Here is a 23,702-nt window from a genome sequence, read left to right on the forward strand (position 1 = left end):
CTCAATGGGATCTGCCTAAATTTAGACAGTTCTAATCATGAAAATACAGCTGAGTAGATTTATTTAAAAGAGTTGATTCTAAGTCAACCAAAGAAAAAGAAAATTCATTAATCAGTTTTGGCAATTTGGTTAAGTAGTAAACAATATACAAATCATCACAGACATGTTAGAGCAAAAGCTGTGTATGTGAACCTGCTCTATCTACTGACTCTTGTTTTTCTCCTGTTAAAATGCCATTTCTCTTTCTGAATCTGAAGATCCTAAGCCATTTTTCATTCTATCCTCTTGGTATTCAATTGGTTGCTTACTTTCATAAGCATATATTGTATTTTTTCTCATTTGGGGGTTTAGCCAGCAAGCTGAGTATGACTTTATATCATGGCTTCTCCTCTTTCATTTTAAAGACCTTACTGCTAAAGTGATGTTTTTGTTTAGTCTGTTGTTTTTTAGGAAAGACCGTCTGCTAGTTAAGACATTTCTATTTTTCTAACTAATTTCCCCTCTTGTAGGTAATAATAAGTTCTTTCTTTATGATGAGCCTTGATTCATCATTTTGTTGCCCTGCATTAAACATGACATCTGTATAGAAGATCTCTTAATATTTTACCATAGTTTAAATAAAAGGCTTTGTGTGGTTGTATTCATATAGAATATTTTAAAATAATTTCTGGCCTCAGGGGGAAAAAAGGATCAAAGCTATATAATTATGTTTATGTTAAATCTTAAATTTACTTATTTACAAAATGATATAATTTATCCAAAATGTCTCTGTATTCCTATGGTGGGGGGTGGGAGTGGTCCATGCTAGTTTAGTCTGCCATATTTCTAAAGCACTCCATGTCTCTTTTTAGTTCTACTCAATTCCATTCTCACATAAATAACTAGACTTCTTAGGTTTCCAGTCCACATTGCAAGATCATGAGAAATGGTTGTCATTAAAACTCCCAAGCTTGGCAGCCTTCATTCAAGAGAGTAGTCAGTTCTAAGCAGACTTCTTTTAAATTGCAGTACAAAGAGAAGTAGGATTTAATTTACTTGAGTAACATACTCACGGCTGTTCACCCATCCTACATCTGTTCCTATAACCATGGACATGATGACAGCGGGGAAATATAGTTCTCAAAATACGACAGGCTCCAAAACAAAAATTTGTGTGCCCACTGCCATTGGGATCCCTTGGGCTTCCATTTTAATTACTTTTATTGGATATTTATACCCACTTGATTGTTATACTGCTGCTAAACAAACTTCTCAAAAGTCCAAATCTCATTATGACATCCCTATGCTTAAAAACCAAGCAGAGACTTTCCATCATCTTCAAAATAAAATTCCAAGTCTTTTCCAAAACAAACAAGAGCCGTTATGATCTGGATCTTTCCCTCATTCTTCTTTACATTCATATTTCACTCTTTTCTTTGGACATATTTAACTACTTGAATTTTCTTCAAAAGATACTGTTAACTAATTTCCACGACTAGCATTATGATGTCCTTATTCCCTTGAATATGCTCATCCTCATTTCTTTAATTTATGCAATTCTAATTTCTTTTAATTTAGGGCATAAAATCATGAGACAATATTTGATGATACCTCCTTCTCTATGGGTATAGTTTTAGTTAGGTGTCCATCAAGCATGTTTTTATTACCTATTGTTATGTGTATTACACTGTGTTGTAATCATTGGTTTACTTGTCTTTCTCCACTTTACACTTTGTGTATCTTGTTAACAGGAATCATATCTTTAATATCTTTGTATCTTCTACCCCTGGAAATTAAACACACTCAACAAATATTTCTTAAACGTGTTTATATAATAATTAAAATATACATTTATAAAGAATTCTTAAAACTCAACAATAAAAAAACAAACAACTTGATTAGAAAATGAGCCAAAGTTTTAACAGACACTTCACCAAAGAGATATACAGATGGCAAATAAGCATGAGAAGGTGCTCCACATCTTACGTCATTAGCGAAATGCAAAGTAAAACCATGAGATACTACTACATACCTATGAGAATGGCCAAAAGCCGGGACACGGGCAACACCAAATGCTGGCAAGGACATGCAGCAACAAGAACTCTCTTTCATTGCTGATGGAAGCGCAAAATGGTAGCACTCACTTTGGAAGACCGTTGTTAGTATCTTACAAAACTAAACAGACTCTTACAAAATGATTCAGCAAGCACCCTCCTTGATATTTTCCCAAAGGAGCTTAAACTTATATCCATACAAAAACCTGAACATGAATGCTTATAGAAGCTTTATTGCCAAAACTTGGAAGCAACCCAGGTGTCCTTCAGTTGATGCATGAATAAGTAGACTGGTTCATTTAGACACTGAAATATTATCAAATACTGAAGAAAATTATCTGTCAAGCCTGAAAAGACATAGAGGAACCCTAAATACATATTACAAAGTGAAAGAAGCCAATCTGAAAAGGCTACATATTGTATGATTCCAACTATAGGACATTCTGGAAAAGGCAGAACTATGGAGACAGTGAAAAGATCAGTGGTTGCTGGGGGTTAGGGATGAATTGGCAGAGTACAGAGGATTTTTAGGGCAATGAAACTACTCTGTATGATACAGTGATGGCAGATACATGCTATTGTACATTTGTCCAAACCCACAGAATGCACAACATCAAGAAAGAAGGCAAGCAGGGAAAGAGGAAGAAAGGAAGCAAGGAAGGAAAAAAGAAAGGAAGGAAGGAAGGAAGGAAGGGAGGAAGGACAACACTATGAAGGTAGTATAGTTATGGATGATTGCATTACTCTTCCAACTATTTAATCCTCTTCTCAACTACTAGTTCCCTGTTGCCATATGGTTACAGTGCCTCCTGTGGGCACTTTTCTTTTCCAGAAATGTCAGTGCTGCACTTCAGCCTGGATTTGGCCAATGAAATGTAAGTGAATTTTGCCAAAATTTTCTAAAGATTTCATACAAAAGAAAACTTCAGATCAAAATAACTTATAAATATAAAAACCTGAAATGAAACATTAGCAAATAAAAATGCATTATTTTATGAAAGGAAAAAATCACTAAACTGAGTAATATTTATTTCATATAAGGGAGAGTTTCAATATTATAAATATCTTAATGCAATTTGTCTTATATATATATAAAAAGATAAAAATTATATTATCCCTTCCACTTACACTGAAAATATACTTGATAAAATTCAATGTGTTTTAAAAGTAAATCTTCAAAAAATAAGAAGAGATATATGCTTACTTAACAGATAAAATATATCTATGCGCCCAGGTACAAGCAACATACCTAAGAATTTTCTTCTAAGGAACAAAGAATAATAATTCCTATGAGGGATTCTATTATTTAACAATGTACTGATAGTGATAGCCTATATAACTAAATAAGGGGAAACATCAAGAAGTATAAAGATTAGAGGAAGAAAAAAGTATCACTATTTACCAAGGATGGCATTTTGTACTTGAAAAACCAAAAGGATTCAATTTTTTAAAATCACAAAAAAGTAAAAAAATAGAGTAAGGTTGTCAGGTAGAAAACAGATATATAAAAATCAATTGCCATCGTATTTACAAATAATATCTGATTAGGAGAAATGCTGAAAAAAATCTTACATTTATAATAACAAAAAAATGAAATGCTTAAGGATAACCTTAACAATAAATATGCAAAAGATATATGAAAGAAACTATGGAATGTCATCAGACACAAAATGAAAAATGACGATAGCAAAAACAACCGAAACTAAATAAAATATGTGATAAAAGGACTCATTATGTTTTTGGATAAAAAGTCTCAATACTATAAAGGTGTGAATTCTCCCAAACCAAATCTCTAAATGTAGCTTGATTTCAATAAAAATATCAATAGCGTTTTTAAAAAAAGAAACAACAAAACTACCCTAAAATTCATTTGGAGGAAAAAATGGCAAGCAAAAATACCCAGAAAAAGTCAAATTAAAAGAGAATAATATGATACACCAAACAACCTGCTCCCATATTAAAACATATTATACAATAGCATTAATTAAAAGCTGTGGATTTGGGTCTGAATAGGCATTCAGACAAATGTAAAAAAATGAAAAGTCAATTAAGAGGCAAAAAAATATTAAAATTTAGTGCATGATAAAGGTGGCATTTAGATCAGCATTGATAAATAACGTTGATAAATTTGAATGGCTCTCTGGGGAAAGAAAAGTAAATTGAATAACACACCTTATGCAAAAAGAATTTCCAGAAAGTAAATTTAAAAAGAAGAACTATACACGCATTAAAAGAAGACACAGGAGATTATTTTTAATAATGCAAGAATGGATGGTGACATAAATATTGACATATAAACTGCATAAAAATAATCTCCTGGGGGAAAATCATAAACAAGTCAAAATACAAATGACAAACAGAGAAAAAAAGTGATTTGTAGCTGAGATTACAGGCAAAGGACTAATTTTCTTACTATATCAAGAGGTACTAAAATCAATAATAAAACATCTGGATACCCAGTAGAAAAATGCACATGTGGTCCAAACAAGAAGAGCACATAAAAAGAACTAAAAATAGTTCTTAAGCATATGATATATATCAACTTCCACCATGATAAGAGAATAAAGCCTAATAGTTAAATGATAATCTTCCTTTTTTGCCACTCAGATAGGCAGAAACCAAAGAGTTTGATAACAGAGGAGGTGACCAGAGCCTTTAGAAACAAGAACTCTACATTGCTGGTGAAAGTGTGAACTGGGATAGAATCTGCTGAGTATTCCAACACTGACCCAAATTTAGAATGCATATATACTTGGTCCTGTGGACTCCATTTCTAGGAATACATTTTATAAATTTATTCAATCATGTAAGACATTAGCATTGCTCGCAATAGCAATTTACACAAAATTTATTGGATAACAGGGCAGATAAAAGAAGTGGAATACAATATACTTTCTAAAAGGATTAGGATAATGCTGTATTGGCTTGTGTGGAAAGATCTAGATTTCGTTTGGTGAAAAATTACAATATGTTATACAGAGAATATTATACTGCTATTTAGCAAAAGGAAGGAAGGAAGGAAGAGAGAGAGAGAGATGGAGAGAGAGAGAGAGGATACACTTGGGATAAATAAGTGAACAAAACAGACAGTTTCTACTCTCATGGAGGAGCCTCCATTTTAGTTTACACATTTCATTGTATATTCTTAGAATATGGGAAGTTTATACAAAAATAATTTAATCGTAATTTACTGATGTAACATGCTATCTTTTTTCTCAAATGGGGAAGGCACTATGGTAAATGCTGAATGAGGAAAGAGTAAGGCATTTTTTCATACAAAGTTAAATCACTATTGAATTTTAATGAAAATGGCACGTATTGGCAGAGAAAGTGGTTCCGTTCTGGGAACCCTACAGAGCACAAGAAGAGGTAAAGATGGCTGTAGATGGAAGTGGATGAAAACCCAACTCACTTATTTTAAATAGTGGGGATATGAGACAGATTAATGAGAAATAAAACAATAAAATTTGTTTGTAGAGGCAGGATCTTTTTGAGACACTAATAAAGAGTAATTTGATTTTGGAGAGGCAAATGATGTGATGAAATTATTTATGGTGGTTAAGCTTTCAAAGAATCAGATGACAAGAGCAAGATGGAGTGTAAAATATGCTATTCCAACCAGCATACGTTTTGCAGAACAATAAAAAGGTAGAATACTTGCCCAGACTCCTCTAAGTACTTTGTAAACAAGGCTATTAAACTGGTTTTCTGCCTCACGGTCTTTGAGTTAGCTGCAGGAAGGGCAAACAGGAGTGGAGGAAAATATTAGAAAGAGGACTGCAAGAAAGGAAACTTTAAAGTTTAGAATGAGAGTGCCAAGTAGTTATCGCCATAGAGATAAATGGAGATAGTAGACATTCTGTAACGATTTTAGGTAAGACAATCGAGCCAGAGTGGATACATTCCACAAAAGAAGCAGTCTTTACAGAAGCTGGATTTGCTCCAGGAAGGAGAATTGCGAAGCTGGATTGCAAAATTACGAGGGAGACATATTTCGGACTGTAGATAGTCATTAGTATTTTGAAATTTGTCCTATGATATGTATTTCCTATTCAAAAATTCTATCTTATTTTGAAAAGAGTAAAATAACTTAGAGGAGTATAGATATCTTTCAACTGGAATTTTGAATTTGGTAATAGAAAGAATACTTGATTTGAATCCTGCATCTACCATTTACAAGCTAAATTACCTTGGGAAAGTTATTTAACTTCTTTGAATTCCAAATTCTTTTTTTTTATGAAATTGGAATCATAACACTTCTAAAATTCCTTTTCTGGACTGTACCCACGCACATGTACATGTGAATATAATAAATAGTAATGACACACAAACACACGTGTACGTCACTGAACTACACGAGAACCGCTTTACTTTGTAATTTTGCTCAAGCATGGGAAAGTCTAAGCATACACAATCTATTGTGTATGTAGGGGGAAACAAATACATATGTGAAACGTGGAAGTTTCTTTCATTCATAATCTCAAAATCTTAAAATAAAAACATTACTAGGAAATTATTAAATATACATTGTGTATAAGTACTCTTTATAATTAACTATATTGTTTCCTTAATTTAAGGTTTACAGAAATAAATAATCTAGACCTTGAGCACCACTTCAAAGGCTTCCTTGCACCTGCTCCCATTGTTGAACCCTTAAATTCTAGACTTCAGTCATAGTGAAAAACTTTCAGGTCTCCAATGAAAGCACAGTTGCTTCTATAACGTTTTCACCATGTTGACCCTCCACTTAGGTTCTACCTTATCCCTTGCTCCACTTCCTCCCCTATTTGCCTCCAGCTAGTGGCGTCTTCCCAGAAACTGTTCCTAACATCCGAGTCCAATGAGCTTCTTATATGTCACATTTCCCCCGTATCATCTGCACCTACTCCCACTAGTAATAATTGGAATAAAGTATTCATTGAGTTATTACTATATACTGGCACACTATTAAATATTTTACATAAATTTCTCATTTATTGCTCAAAATATACATCAAAACATCTGAACTATTAATATTTCCATTTTACAGGTATGGAAAACAAGGTTTGGAAAAAGTAAATAACTTGCCCAAGGTCACGAGGCTGAAAAGTAGATCTAGGATTCAAACACAGGTTCCCTGACTCATTCTAACAACCTCCCATGATACACACTCACTGGTGCCTTCCTGCATTTTCCAATCATTAAAAATTCCTGAGATCAGCGATAGTATTCTGTTTCTCATTTTATCTGTAATACCTTGCAAAGTCTGACATCAAGATGTGATTCTCTCCCATGCCCATTGAATTCAAGGTCATTGACTGTGATGGAATTTGGAATTTATTAGGAGCCAGAGAATTATAGGCATTATCCAATAGGAGACCAGGCGACAAGATGAAAATGGGGAATTTTGGTTAACGTCATCCTTCGTGGAAGAGCTGCTGGATCAGGATCTGGCATCTGACATTTCTGAGAGTGGCCCAGGGTGTGAGAACATAGCCTACATCATCATTTACTTCATGAACCGTAAGAAAGCGGTGCCTCTGACAGGAAGTGGGAATGTTGGTGTCTGAGAGGCTGAAGACAATGACAATAGTATCAACAATATGTCCAGCAATCACCCATATCATGCCCTCCCACACTGCTTCTGAACTCTCCACACCATGAGACAGCTTATTAACTATTTCACAAAGGAATAAATAAATTTTAAAAACTGAATGAATAAATAATAACATTATTTAAAATACAATAAAATATATAATATAATAAAATCATAAATAAAAGCATTTGGCATATTTAACATGTATATTAAATACATATAAATATACATTTTGTAGTGACTAAAAATGTACACAAAAAGCTAGGAATATATATCTAGGAATGATAGAAATCTAATTATAGTTTTGATTTTACATTACCTCTTTTCAGGGAAAGGCAAATTAAAACTACAGTGAGATATTACCTCACTCCCATAAGATTGGCTATAATTAACAAGACAGGAAACAACAAATGTTGGAGAGGCTGTGGAGAGAAGGGAACCCTCATACACTGCTGCTGGGAGTGCAAACTGGTGCAGCCACTATGGAAAACAGTATGGAGATTCCTCAAAAGCTAAGAACAGATGCACCCCTATGTTCATCGCAGCATTATTCATAATAGCAAAGACTTGGAAGCAACCTAGGTGCCCATCAAGGGACAGATGGATAAAGAAGATATGGTATATATACATGATGGAACACTACTCAGCCATAAGAAATGATGAAATCCGGCCATTTGTGACAACATGGGTGGACCTTGAGGGTATTACGCTAAGCGAAATAAGTCAAAGGGAGAAAGTGAAATACCATATGATCTCACTCATAAGTAGAAGATAAAAACAACAAGAAACACACAGAAACAGAGATTGGCTTGGTGGTTACCAGATGGGAAGTGGGGGAAGGGAGGAGGGTGAAAGGGGCAATTAGGTACATGTGTGTGGTGATGCACAGTAATTGATCTCTGGGTGGTGAACATGATGTAATCTACACAGAAACAGAAATAGTTAACGATGTACACCTGAAATTTATATAATGTTATACACCAATGTTACTGCAATAAAGGAAAAAAAAATAGGGACCAGCCCTGTGGCTGAGTGGTTAAGTTCATTTGCTCCACTCTGGGGGGCCTGAGTTTTGCTGCTTTGGATCCTTGGCACAGACATGGCTCCGCTCATCAGGCCAAGCTGAAGTTCAACTAGAAGGAACTACAACTAGAATACACAACTATGTACTGGGGGATATGGGGAGAAGAAGAAAAAAAAAGAAAAGAAAGATTGGTAACAAATGCTAGCTCAGGTGATAATCTTTAAAAAATAATAATAATAAATTACCTCTTTTCTTTAGGTAAGCTTGTATTGCTCCTCTTGGTCATGCTGCTTAATTTTCCTGATGCTTTTCTGTGTAACCAAACCATTTTTATTGCTTGTCTTTCTACATTTTCTTTTATTAAGGCCTTTATTAATATTTTCAGACAATTTCCACTCTTTCATAATACTGGTTTAAATATTGTTTTAATCGTTATTTTTTGTACTTCAATATGCTTTACAAAATACGTAACACATAGTCATTTCTCTAGAGCTGATATCTTGCCAAGTTTGCTTTCTGAGTTTCTCTTTATGTTGAATGTTTTGTCTTCTCTGGACAGTGTCTTGATGTTTTGGCCATCTACCTAGCAGAAGTAAAGAATTCAGGTTGTGCTAAGAGGCAATGGGAGGAGAATTTAAACCTTTAAACCATCTTCTCTTAGTGAGATGAGTAAATTCCAGAGTGAGTAAATTTGAAAATGTGTATCCTACAGGATAACAACATGGCTAAAATGATACCTTCACATTCATGCAAATACATTAAATATTAATTTTGCCTATAGCAGCTCAGAAGCACGAGTTTTTAACTGTTATGTATATACTCTTATGTGGGTTACTTGTAAACTCTAATTTACAAATAAAGCTGAAAGGGGTGTGTGTGTGTGTGTGTGTGTGTTTGCACGTATGCATAAAGAGACTATGAACTTTTAACACAAAGGATAAACTATGTAATCCATTTAGTCTACTTATACATTTTAAAAGGATACATGAATGTAGTCACTTATCTATATTCTGATAGTCTTATCACACGTGCACACACACATACACGTATACACATATGTGTGTGGGCATCATCATTCTTTAAGGCTGTGCCTTATAAACACAAAAATATTTTATTTAAAAATTAAAAAATCAAATTGAGACTAAAAATATATTCTTGGTAAACAGAGTTAAATAACTAATCAATTTTTTTAAAGTTACCAAAGAAGTTGTTTGGCAACATTGCAGAAGAAGTGATTGGTTGACATTTTTTGCCTGTTCATATCAAGCTTCAAGTACAACTAGACCTCTGTCAATATTCTGGATGAATATTCACGTGGAAATATGCAGCAGAAGAGATAAAATATGAATTATTTAATATTATACTTGTATCATGTATCACCCTTCTTCCGTACCCATTTTATGACTCTTTTGAAGTGAGAATTTTGCTTTGCATTTGAGTTCATTTTAAAAGTTTGCTCCTATCTAGTATAAATAAGTGTAGATAAATTTTAAGCCAGGTTTTATGAGTAATGTTCTCACCATATGCATAATAGGCACTTAGCTGATAATGAAGTTTCCTGTGCAATATATTAAGTCTTTATGTATTATATAAAACTCTATAATGAAGTATCAAAAAACATAGTTGTTGTAAGCAGGGGCTGGATAAATGTTTTCTGTTATAATTGTTCTAATTTTATATCATCATTATTAATGATTTCATAAGCACCCAATTCTTTCTCCCACCTGAACTGAGAAATGGGCAATTTTTCAAGGCCATAAAAATTTAGTGTTGAATTATAACTGCACCCATTATCTTAAAATTGAAGTCATCCTTTGGGTACAATCACTCTGCCTATGACACAGATCTTTTTTCTTTGCTATTATAAGTAATAGTAATTTTTACCTTTAAGGGTATAAGCTACATAAAGTCGCCATCAATTATTAAGCCTCATAATTTATTAATATTACCTAATTTATGTATTTTCCTTGCTTATTACTTACTAGCTCTCTCTTTTGGTTTTTGTTCTGGATTTAGTTGTAATAAATATTTTACAGGAGATGTGGTTTAAAAGAAAAAAAGACTTGTTTCTCTAGTTTATAGTATTAATAACTTGAAGCTATGCAGACCAGGGCAATATCTATGAACAGTAAGAAAAGTACAACATTTTCAAGATTAAAAACCAAAGGAAAACAGACTCATTAATCTAATATACATTTGATATTTTACATTTTGTTGATACTACTTGACAATAAAAGAAATCGAGAATGAAAAATCTACCCTGTCTCTTCTTAATAGTTAAGAATTCCTTGGAAAGATTTTGAATTTTCAGGACAGCAATCTGTCCCCAAATATTGGCATGTATACAAAAACATTGCAAACAAATATTTTATTTCTAAAGTTAAGTGAAAAGACAAACAAGAAAAGAGAATTCTTGTTGAAAAGCTGATTATTTTGTTTTAAAATGAAACACGTGCTACTACTGGCAATGATGGGCCAGCTTATTTTGGACCAACTCTCTCACTGATAACAATAAAAAGGATAGACAAGAGGACAGCCTGGTGCTGTACTGGTTAAGTTTGCATGATCTGTTTTGGCAGCCAGGAGTTCACGGGTTTGGATCCCATGTGTGGACCTACACACTGTTCATCAAGCCTTGCTGTGGCAGCATCCCACATACAAAACAGAGGAAGGTTGGCACAGATGGGAGCTCAGGGGCAGTCCTCCTCAAGTGAAAAGAGGAAGATTGGCAACAGATGCTAGGTCAGGGCCAATCTTTCTCACCAAAAAGAAAGAAAGAAAGAAAAAAGGCTAGACAAAATGTTTAATATGTCAATTTGAAATCATCAGAATGTTACCAAGAATTCAAGGACTCGTGAGTCCAACTTTCTGAATAAAACAGAAGACCAAAGTTCTGAATGTGACTTTCAAAACAATTTTCTCCTTTGAGGTACTTGCCAACACAAACGTGAAGTCTAGGAAACTTAAGAATGTCAGCAGAAGCAAAACGTGACAAGCACAGAAGCTGGCAAAAGTTTTAGAAGCTTCCCAAAACTATGGGGACGAAAACTGAGAGTTCAGGACCTGCAAAGTTGAAAGAACCGTGTGAACATCCCAGGCTTCCTCTTAGGACCTTGAGGGCCACGTTCTAGGGACGCGGGAGAACTCCAAATAGACCAGTGCTCCAAATAGACCAGTGCCTGCAGACTGAAGTGCAGCTTAGAATCAACTCAACCGTTGTTTAGGGCAGCTCACGGGTCTGCATGGGAGAAGCAAAAGGAAACCCTCTACAAAGAAGAATAACCTCTAGCCCGTCACGTGAGTCCTACTTTTTTTGGTTGTATTTTCACAAAATGTATGTCCCTTAATCAAAAATATTAACTATGCAAACAGACAAGTATTGACTGAAAACCAAAAATAAAACATGTAATAGAAAAATAACACTAAGAGATACATATATTGTGTCATTAGCCCAAGATAGGTGGAGGGGGCAAAAGATAAATGATGCTATAGTATATCTAAACAATGAAATCAGTAAGATAGATCTTATTAATATACATAAAACTTTACACCCATGTCTATGGAATGTACCTTTTTCTCAAGTGTACCTGGGGGTTTCCCAAAAACTTATCATATATTAGATTAGAAAGAAAATCTCAAGTTCCTTAAAATAAAAGTAATACAAACAACATTCTCTAATTATAATACAATAAAAGTCAAAATTAATAACAAATCTAGAAACCTAAAATGTCACTCCACACAGCTTAAAAACATCCCTCTGTATTAAATAATTTGTCAATGAAAGAGGAAATATGAATGAAAATTCAAGAACTCTTAAAAATATAATAATAATGATTAAAAAATGATGTATTATAGACTATAAGTGAGACGTGTAAAACAGTAATCAGAGGGAAATGCATTGTCTCAAATACTCATATCAATAGAAATAAGAAATAAAATAAATTCTAAATGAAATATCAAATATTTATTTATTCCTGAAATGTAGCTATAGCTTTATATTCAGAAATTATTAACATGTATATCATTAGATGAAAAGAAAAAAACCCACATATGCACATATGATTACTTCCATAGATGCTGAAAAGACCTTGTAAAAATTCAACACCCATTTCTGATTTAAAAAAATAAGAATCAATAAAATAGCATTTGAGAAATACTTCGTATCAGTAATACTTGTGTGTGCACTTGTGTGTGTATACATGAAATATACAAACTATATATATCTGTGCTGATAAATATATACAATAAATGTATGTGTAACTAAATAAAGAAGAAAAATATACGATCATCTCAGCAGGTGCAGTAAAGTATTTGTTGTCAACAATCTATAACAATAATAATGCTAATGACTTATCAAATTAGAAATATACGGTGATTTCTTTAATATGATTATCTAAAAGTGGCTATAGATCCCTAGAGCAATTATGTAATTAGCAGGAAAATGTTGAAACCTTCCTTCTGAGTTTGGGTACAAGATAAGGGTCACTTTCACCACATCTCTTCAACCTTGGACTTAATGTATTTCTCAATGGAATGAGCTAAGAAAGAATATCCAAGGTATGTGAGGTTAGAAAGAAAGAAACATAGGTTATTATTTACAGATTATATTATTATACATATAGAAACTTCAACATTTCTATAGGTAAATTAACAGAATTAAAAAGTGATCTCAGTCACATGAAAGGATGTTCAACATCATTAACTATCAGAGAATTGCAAGTGAAAACTAGAAGGAGATATCAGCTCACTCCCATCAGAATGGCTGTAATTAATAAGACAGGAAACAACAAGCATTGGAGAGGATGTGGAGAGAAGGGAACTCTCATGTACTGCTGGTGGGAGTGCAAACTGGTGCAGCCACTATGGAAAACAGTATGGAGATTCCTCAGAAAATTAAGAATAGAACTATCATATGATCCAGGAATTCCACTACTAAGTATTTATCCAAAGAACATGAAAAGATGAATGTGTGAAGATACATGCACCCTTATGTTCACTGCAGCATTACTCACAATAGCAAAGACTTGGAAGCAACCTAGAGGCCCATGAAGGGATGGATGGATGAAGAAGATACGGTATATATATTCATGATGGAATATTGCTCAGCCATAAAAAATGATGAAATCTGACTATTTGTGACAACATGGATGGATCTTGAGGGTATTATGCTAAGTGAAATAAATCAGAGGGAGAAAGTGAAATACCATATAATCTCACTCATAACTAGAAGATCAAAACAACAACGAACCATGATATAGAGACAGAGATTGGATTGGTGGTTACCAGAGGGGAAGGGGGGAGGAGGAGGGTGAAAGGGATGATTAGGCTCATGTGTGTGGTGATGGATTGTAATTAATATTTGGATAGTGAACATGTTGCAGTCAACACGGGAATCGAAATATAATGAGGTACACCTGAAATTTATGTAATGTCATAAACCAATGTTACCGCAATTAAAACAAAAAGTGATTTCAGTAAGGTTGCTAGGTAGAAGGTCAATATAGAAAAATCAGTTATATTACCATGTATCTACAAAACCAATTAGAAAATAAAACACCATTTCAAATAGCATCTAAAGTACAAAATACTAAATAATAAAATTAATAAAATATGTATAAGACCTCTATGGAGAAAAATATAAATGCTTATGTTGAAACATCAAGAAATGTATACGTTCTCATAAATGTATAGATTACCTGCAATTCAAATTTTGAAATATTGAGTTGAGGAGCAGAGTAGTGCATGTGTATGGATGATGTCATTTGTCAAGCAGATTATAAAATTTAAATAGAAAGGCCAGGTGCCAAGAATAGTCAGGAAATTCTTCAAGAAGAAGGCAGAAAGATGCTTCCTTCAGCTACAGTGATTAAAACAATGTTGTATTAGAGAAGAATGTTATAGACAGATCCACCAATATAAAGCCTTAAAACAAATGCACACGGATATGGAAACTGGATATATGGCACTCTAAATGAGTGGGAAATAGGAAAAGATTTTTATAATTGGCCCTGGACCAATTGGCTATCTCATAGAAAAAGAAATTGATCTTTAACATCCCATCCAAAGCACAAAATCAGTTCCGGGTTGGTTAAAAAACTAAATCTGAAAGAAAAATCAATTCACAAATGTTCCATAGGGAAGTACTTCTTAAATACGACAAGGAAAGCAGAATCACTGAAAGAAAAATTGTAGTTTTTACTTTCTAAAAATTAAGAATGTTTGATCATGAGGAGGAGCTAGAAAAAGAACAAAGAAGCTAGATGGTGAGAGACTATAACTGTCTCACAAGTAAATGCTTTTGAACTAGCACCCAGAACATGAAAGGAACTCCTACAAAGTAAGACAGGCCATAGATCAGAGTCAAAAGCCCTGTACAGGTAAATCACAAAAAGAAAAACTCAAATGGGTGATAAATTAAAATAAATAGTCCTTCATCTTGTTATTAGTCAAGGCAATATAAATTCATATCTCAATGATATACTGTTATAAGCCCATCAAGTTAGCAAAAACTACAAAGTGTAGGTAACAATTAGGGAAACAGGAAATCTTGAATCTTGCTCACTACAGTTAGGAGAGTAAATTAGCATATTCAATGAAAAGGAGTTTAACCTTTTCTACTTTAGTTGAAAGTAAACTTATGTTATGACGGAGCAATTCCTAGCCCAGAGAGTAATCCATGTGCCTTTGTACTGTGGTCCACATACAAGATATTTCATACATCATTTCTGCAATAATCAATCCAACACCTGCAGCTGGTAGAGCCGCACAATGGAGCACCATATTTCAGTGAACATGAACCCCATACAATAGCTTGGATGAATCTCAGGAACATAAAGTGTAACAAAACACACAAACCCACACAGACACACACACACATAAATATATAAATCCAAAAATCCCCACTAAACTCTGATAGGTTTGCATGCATAGGTATTTAAACCAAAAAAAGCAGGAAAATAATTATGAAACAAGTCAGGGAGGTTACCTTCCAGGGAGCAAGATGGTTCTGTGATCCATGAAGGACATACATGTACCTTGGTGTGACTGTCAGAGTTCCTTTTCTTTTCCTAGATTGTGGTCACACGAATTATTTGCCTTATAATTACTCATAAAATATATTTACGCAATTTTTCTATCTATATTATATCTCACAGTAATATAAAAAATATATTTAGTATGATACCATTTGAGGGGTCTGTCTGCACAGATATTTCTTATAAAGTTAACAATAGTTATTTATAAATGGTGAGATTTGGGAATATTTTAAATTTCTTCTTGGTACTTTCTATCTCTTTCTATTTTTTCATTATTATCAAGTATCATTTTTACAAAAACAAATACTTTCTAGGGAAAAAAAGGTAATGTGATTTTGGTATAAGGTAATTTCCTGTTTCTAGTGTGTAGATTTTTAGTTGGAGGATAGCCCTCCTGTGGGAATGCCGACAAACTTAGAAAATATTTTGATTGCTACTCTAATTCTGTTTTTCTTGTATTTGTGAGATTTGCAAAATGTGTATGTAAGTTTAAAAGAACTCGCTATTTAAGGCAAATCTCATTTAAGCATCTGGATTTTGGCACATACAATGTTCCAATGGTTTGTAAGCATTTTTTCTTTTGCTTTACAGGAGAGAAAAATATAAAGTATTGCCCAGTGATTTTTCAGTTTCAGAATAAAATTCACAGCTGAAACGTAAAATATTGCTTCATTACTCAGAAGTGGTCTGATTACAAAGATGTGCTATAAAATTATTTTTCTTAGGAAGTATTACTGTGATAAATATTATTTATATGTGATGTAAATATTATTTAATAACTATAAGACAGGAGACTAAAGCTGTATTTCTGTTTTTATATTTTGAGGGTAGATTTCTTGTAATTTAAAATTATCCATTTTGAAATTCATTTTACTTGAAAAAATGTTAGATCTACTCTCTCTAACTCTTTTTTTTTTTTGGTGAGGGAGACTGGCCCTGAGCTAACACCTGTTGCCAATCTTCTTCCTTTTGCTGAGGAAGATTGGCCCTGAGCTAACATCTGTGCCCACCTTCCTGCATTTTGTATGTGGGATGAAGCCACAGCACGGCAGGGAGGTCTGCGCCCAGGATCTGAACCTGTGAACTTGGGGCCATGGAAGCAAAGCATGTGAACTTAACACTATGCCCCTGGGCTGGTCCTTGCTCTCTCTCTCTCTCTCTCTTTTTTTTTTTTGGTGAGGAAGATTAGCCCTGAGCTAAGATCAGCTGCTAATCCTCCTTTTTTTTGCTGAGAAAGATTGGCCCTGAGCTAACATCTGTGTCCATCTTCCTCTATTTTATATGTGTGATGCCTGCCACAGCATGGCTTGATAAGGGGAGTGTATGTCTGCACCCAGGATCTGAACTGGTGAACCACAGGCCAGGAAAGCTGAGCGTGTGAACTTAACTGATACACCACAGGGCTGGCCCCTCCTACTGTCTTTTTTTAACCCATGGAGAAAAAGCATTGGAACAATTGTTTCCTCTAACTCAATTTCTCTTCCTATGTCAAATTTTGCAGAGATCTGAACTCATATGAAAATATTCTTGGGAAATAAGTTACAGATTTCACCCCGGCAGGAATACATACATCAGCAAAATGTTTATAAGATATTATGTCTCTAAAATACATGACATATAACAACTATTTACCTTCTTATTGATAAGTTCAGGTAAGTATTTTATTGACAATATTAGAAAAGATAGCTTGGAATTTCTTTGACCCCTGTCTCTGACGTTTAGGACTCAGGGAGGCTTTTAGTCTCGTGTTCGGGCTTAGAACGGTAGGTGTGAATATCTTCCCGACGTGCCGCCATTTACCTGACGCTGCCCGTTGCATCTTTACTGAAAATATCCAAGTTCCTATTCAAAGACAATCACACACACACACACAAACTTAATTTATCTAAACATTTGAAAGTATTATGAATTTGATTTGGTTCATCCATATAAGCAAGAGCTAGTTTAACTTTTCTGTGTTTTTAAACATTTCATTACTGTAGATCTGTTAATACCAATGTTGACATCAGAAAATGCAAATTATAAAGTCACACTTTCAAATGCTAATGGTAACAAGATGTTTTTGTAATCTTAACTCCAATATAAGAATGACTTTTCTATTTTCTGTGGTCCTTTTGATTTGGGATAACAAACATTTGTTTGATGAGCAATATAAAATGGTAAAGTTAGAGCAGTTGTATTGTTATAAAAATTGGAAATATTTAAAAATAATTGGACCCCATAATTTTATAAAATGTGATATGTAGAATAACTATCCTCACATAAATACATACTTTCTTAATTGAACGCTTTAGAGATCCCTCAAAATAATTTTTGATTTTATACCTTTTTGGCTGACTTTTTGTAAAGGTGCAGTTTGAGCTATGTTTGAAAGGAATACCCCTTGTAGGTAATTTAGCTGCTTTTCTCTGCTGACTACTCGGCAGGGCTGGGAAGCTGATAATAAACTTATAAAACTAATGTAAGTCATTTTATTTTTTAAAAAATGGGGCAAATGGCTTATTGCTGTAAAATTGCAATCATGGATATTTTGGTTTTGGTAAAGATATAATATCTGTAATTCCTGAGGATGCAGATTCAGACTTGTGAAAATTCTTTGACATATTTGACCAAATTTTTAGATCATTCACTACACTGTATTCCGAACTTATCTCTCTTACTAAATAAATGCATTTCAAAGAATATTGCAAGAGCTTTTTTACACTTGATCAAATTACCAGACAAATACTTCATAAACTCTTGTCATTGTAGCCAACCAGCCTGATTTTAGAAAATTTATGGTTTTCCAAGAGTGGAGAATTTTAAGTAGCCTCAAGAGATTAGTTAAAAATATTTTCCAAATTAAAAACAGCTGATGGCACTCCTTAATATCTTGCCCAGAGTAATCAATTTTCATTTGCTTTTCAAGTATATACCAATCATATAATAGTTGTGTTTATTAAATATGGATTTTATTTTATAAAACCTACTAAAATAATAATGATATTTTATCCTATCTCATCATTGGGCTTGGCATTCAATACGTGATTCTTCAGAATCATCTGTCTGAAATGATATTTCTTTATTCAGCTCACTGAAGCTCTTCAAAGTACATAATATCCAGCAAAGAATATAAAACATCACTGCCAGACTGTGTCAATAATCACGCAGAATTTTAATAGTGATTAAGATGATTTCCTTTCTGTGTCCATGTAAGACACTCAGAGGTTAATTTTCTTTGGAAAGCTGAAGTATTATATTTACATTTATTTCATTTGTTACAAATCACTTATTGCTTTATGAAATTCAACTCCTAATTGTGACATTTGTTGTTACTTTAACTTATCCAAGGCAACTCTGCTCTTCTATCTTTCTAAAACGTAGTGAACCAAATTGAGTTTACAGGGTTACAGAAATTTTAAAAAAGAAAATTAAAATAATTTGAAGATATTATTTTCAAATATTATAGCTGTGCTAAACATACATGGACAAAATGAAATGTTAATATACATTGGAAATTTAACATCTAACAGAAACCTAGCATTATAGCATCTTAGAAATTAAGCTGTTTTCATTATAATAAGGTTCAGTTTTAAAAATTTCTGTTAAACAGTTCAATATAACCTAGAATAATGAAGTTGCTTTTTAGATAACCAACGTGAAATTTTTGTTAAGTGATTATTAGAATAATTGGCGTTAAGTTCTAGAAGAAAATATTAAAGACTATTCAATTGAATATTACATCATGTAAGTTGCATTAACGTAAACAGTAGTTCCACATCTGGTCAAATGCCTATAGAAAAATGCTATTTAGTATACCTCCCAGTAGAATATATACATTTTACATTATTATTTTTAATATTCTATGAACCCTCAGTGAAGAATGTTTTAAGCATCTCACACATATATTTACATATCACTCAGTTTTTACTTTCACATCAATATATAATATTGTCCTTAACATTATTAATGTTTCGTTACCTTTTTTTTCTGTCTGTAAAATCTTTTCTCCAGTCAAGGGATGTACCTGCCCACGAGGATGGTGGAGGTAGTGGTGACAGTGATGTGTGGTTATAAAATAGGATTAATCATGCAGGAATCATCAAAGAGCAGTGCCAAGAGTACATGCAGCTTCCAGCATGGAAAAATATGATTTTTTCAGCTAGAACATAACATTGAAACTCAGGCTATTCTATCATGAGAAGGTGCATAAAATTCTTTTTTTTTTTAATAGTCCACTATGAACATGTCATGGGCCAATCCTGGAGTAATTAGTGCACAGATTTTTCTGTACTATACAGAAGACAACACCTATGCCCATTTGTTAAATAATTTCTATGGTAGCAGGAGGGCACAGTGTAAGGACAGAAAGAGGAGAAAGGATGAGGGGTAGAAAAGTGATCAGAAATGTGTTATCATTTCTCCTTTCCAGGCCTTCACCTTGGCAGGGATTGTTAAATAGTTTGAGATAATTACTCAGGATCTTTTATCTGCTCCTCTCTGTGTGCCTCTGGGACAGGATTCCACTGTGAAATGGCATTCCCAATGTTACATATCCAGATTTAGTTAGGAGGTTGCAACAGCATGATTGGAAAAAGAGATGATCTAGTCATTCCAGGTCCTATGTGTTATGGATAATAAATTAAGAGTTCATGGACTTGCTATTGGGCTCGCCATGATTGGGCAAAATGATTTTCGAAACAGAGCCCAGAGTAGGGCAGCAGAGTAGGGAGCTTGGGCAGAGAGAAGATGCTGGAGAGGCTTAGAGTTCAGAAACTGTGGTTCACTCAAAGGAAGAAGAGCCAGCATGGAAAGGTGGGCAACGCCTCCTGGGACCTTTATCCGACCTAAAAGTAAGGACCATTGGTTCACTGGCCACAGCTCAGCAGGATGTGTCCTAAGCATGTAGACCAGGAAAATTGTGTGTCGCTTTGGAGACCAGATACTGATCTATGCACAGTAAAGGACCAGCCAGAGGGGAATGCCCCTCAAAGTTATGGCCCCTCCCCAGGAGCAGCCCACATCCAACGACTGGGCAAGTTTGACTACAAAGCTTCAGCTTCTGTTCCTCAATTCAGGATATCCCTGGAGGCAAGTATGTTGAGCGCCTTAGTGAGAAATATGCACTTCAAAAGATGAGAGTGAAACCTGACAGAGTTCCTTTGTGAATATACTAAAACCACTGAACATACTAAAACCATTTGTGAATATACTAAACGTTGTGAATATACTAAAACTATTGAACTGTAGGCTTTAAAAGGGTGAATTTAGTGGTATGTGAATTATATCTCATTTTTTTTTTTTTTTTTTTTTGAGGAAGATTAGACCTCAGCTAACTACTGCCAGTCCTCTTCTTTTTGCTGAGGAAGCCTGGCTCTGAGCTAACATCCGTGCCCATCTTTCTCTACTTTATATGTGGGACGCCTACCACAGCATGGCTGCCAAGCGGTGCCATGTTCGCACCCGGGATCCGAACCAGCAAACCCTGGGCCGCCGAGAAGCGGAACGTGCGAACTCAACCGCTGCGCCGCCGGGCTGGCCTCTATATCTCATTTTTAAAAATAAACATTTAGTATGTCTAAAGAAGTTGAGATAACCGATGGTTGAGCTCAGACTAGTGAGACTGGAAGGAGAGAGGAGTAAAAGGGGGGGGGAGGTCGTTATAGTGGTTAAAACAACATTGATCTTAGTGAATAAGTAAAGCGAATACTTGAAATTGATATATAAAGAAAAAGCAAGAAAAAAATACTACATATTTAGAGATTTAGAGGGAGCATAAGATAATTTAGAACCAAAAATGGTTAAAAATAACTGCCTCTGAGGAATAGGGCTTGACAGAGATCTATTCTTTTCACTGCAAGCCCATTATAATACTTTATATTTTTAACGGATATGCATTGTTATGGACTGAATTGTGTCTCTCTAAAATTTATATGTTGAAATGCTAACCCTTTATGAGATGTATTTGGAGATAGGGCCTGTAACTGGATAAAGTTAAATGAGGTCATAAGCGTGGTGGAGCCTTACCCCAATATGACGGGTCTCTTTATAAGAAGAGAGACACCAGGAATGCATGTGCACAGAAGAACAGCCATGTAAGGACACAGCAAGAAGGCAGACATCTCCAAGCCAAGGAGAGAGGCCTCAGAAAAAACCTAACCTGCCAGCACTTGGCTCTCGGACTCCCACCTTCCAGAACTATGAGAAAACAAATTTCTGCTATTTAAGCCACTCTGTCTGGTATTTTGTTATGCTAGCCCTTGCAGACTAATATATGCATATTGCTTAGATAAAAATAAAACAATACAAAATAAAGTACATAGTAAAAATAGTTATTATTTCTCTTACACAGAGACTATATGAGCCCAAAAAGCTGGATTGAATGCCAGGCCTTTCACCCTTTGTATCAATATGATGATTGACAGAGGCCTTTACTATCTTATAAAGCAATAAAAGCAGTAATCCATTAGGGTGTGATGCAAATAAGTTCAGAAATACTTAACCATATCCAGTTTCAAAATGGATAATAGCTACAAAAAATAGACCAACCCAAGTAACCAACCCAAGTAAGGAAACAGAAACCAAACCGTTGATCTTCAAAGGGCTGTGTAGGGAAGAGATAGCGCTCATCGATAGAGCTTGAGTTTGGATTCTGGTTCTGCAGCTCATTAATTGTGAAATCTTGGACAATGTATTAATTTATCAAGGATGCAGTTTCCCTTCTCATAAGCAAAGGCCATCACTGAGACTTCCTAACAAGGGTTGTTAGGAGTTTTAAGTGAAACCAAATATGGAGGACACCACATAGTAAGATCTACATAGGAGTTAACTTTAAAAGTTAATAAATAAAAACAAAAACAAAATAATGAAGTTTGCCTCAGAACACCTTCGCTGGATTTAGCAGAATATAAATTTGAGTATTTTGATGGTATTGTTATAGCAACTATGGCCTAAAAAGGCAAACGATAGGTCTTAATTACTCCTTTTCTTAAGAAATATATTTATAGGCTGGTCATATTGGAGTCTGAAAGCCCCAGTCTTTGAAGTGGTCTACCAATGACCAATCAATTCCCAACCTCTTCATGAGTGGTTTCACCTTGCAATGGAGATGAATTATAGTAAATCTCTTTACCTTTGTCCCTGGAAGTCTTTCTGTATCACCCCATAGGTATGTTTTGAAACTCAAACAAAGATTTTGCACAAACTCTATAGATTTTTATAAGGACGCATAAAACTGGACCTAGAGCTAAGACTTGACAAATGGGACTCAAACCAATTACTACAAGCATAGCACAGGTATGCAGAGGAAGTGCCCCTTGGGATTACATTGGGTTAGACTGGATTCCAGTAGTAGGATCTAGATATAGTAAACCTGCTCTTAAAATAGTTAATAAAACTAGTCAAGCATAGGGACTTAGAGCAGGGCCAACACTTTGAAGTCATTTTATTTCATTAAATATTTAAATCACATGTGTCATTGAAGCCAGGAATAATTTATCATGGAACTATATTTACATTTCCCATGAAGTGCATAAGGCCACAGAGTGGAGAGAAAAGGCATAAAGATTCTTGTTTTGGTTGACAATTTTCAGACATCATTCACTTACTCAAAATATTTATTGAGCAACGACTTTGTTCCAGGAACTATAATATAAACATGCCACATTCCCTTCTTTTAAAGAATTCATAAACTTATACAGGAGGCAGATAAACTGATAATCACAACTCGTTAATCCACACCATTTTTGGATACACTTTCCTCAATTTAGATCTTAGCAGTCTACTTAGTTTTGAAGGCAACGGGGAGCGTTTGAGGATGTTTACAAGGCTGTGATTACAGGAACATAGCCACCCAACGCCTACTAAATTAATTAAAAACTCCTTAGGATATCGTAATTATACTTTATGATTTGTTCCCTCGTCTCCCATTCACATTTCCCCAGCTGTGTATTCTTTCCCAAACAGGGCATTACTTTTCTTGCTTTAGTGTCTTTGTGGAAACTGTCTGGCTTGCTCTGCTAGTTTCTCCTGTTCTGCAAATCCGCGAAGCCCAACTC

The sequence above is a fragment of the Equus caballus genome, chromosome 5 (assembly GCF_041296265.1).
Source record: "Equus caballus isolate H_3958 breed thoroughbred chromosome 5, TB-T2T, whole genome shotgun sequence".
NCBI lineage: Eukaryota > Metazoa > Chordata > Mammalia > Perissodactyla > Equidae > Equus > Equus caballus.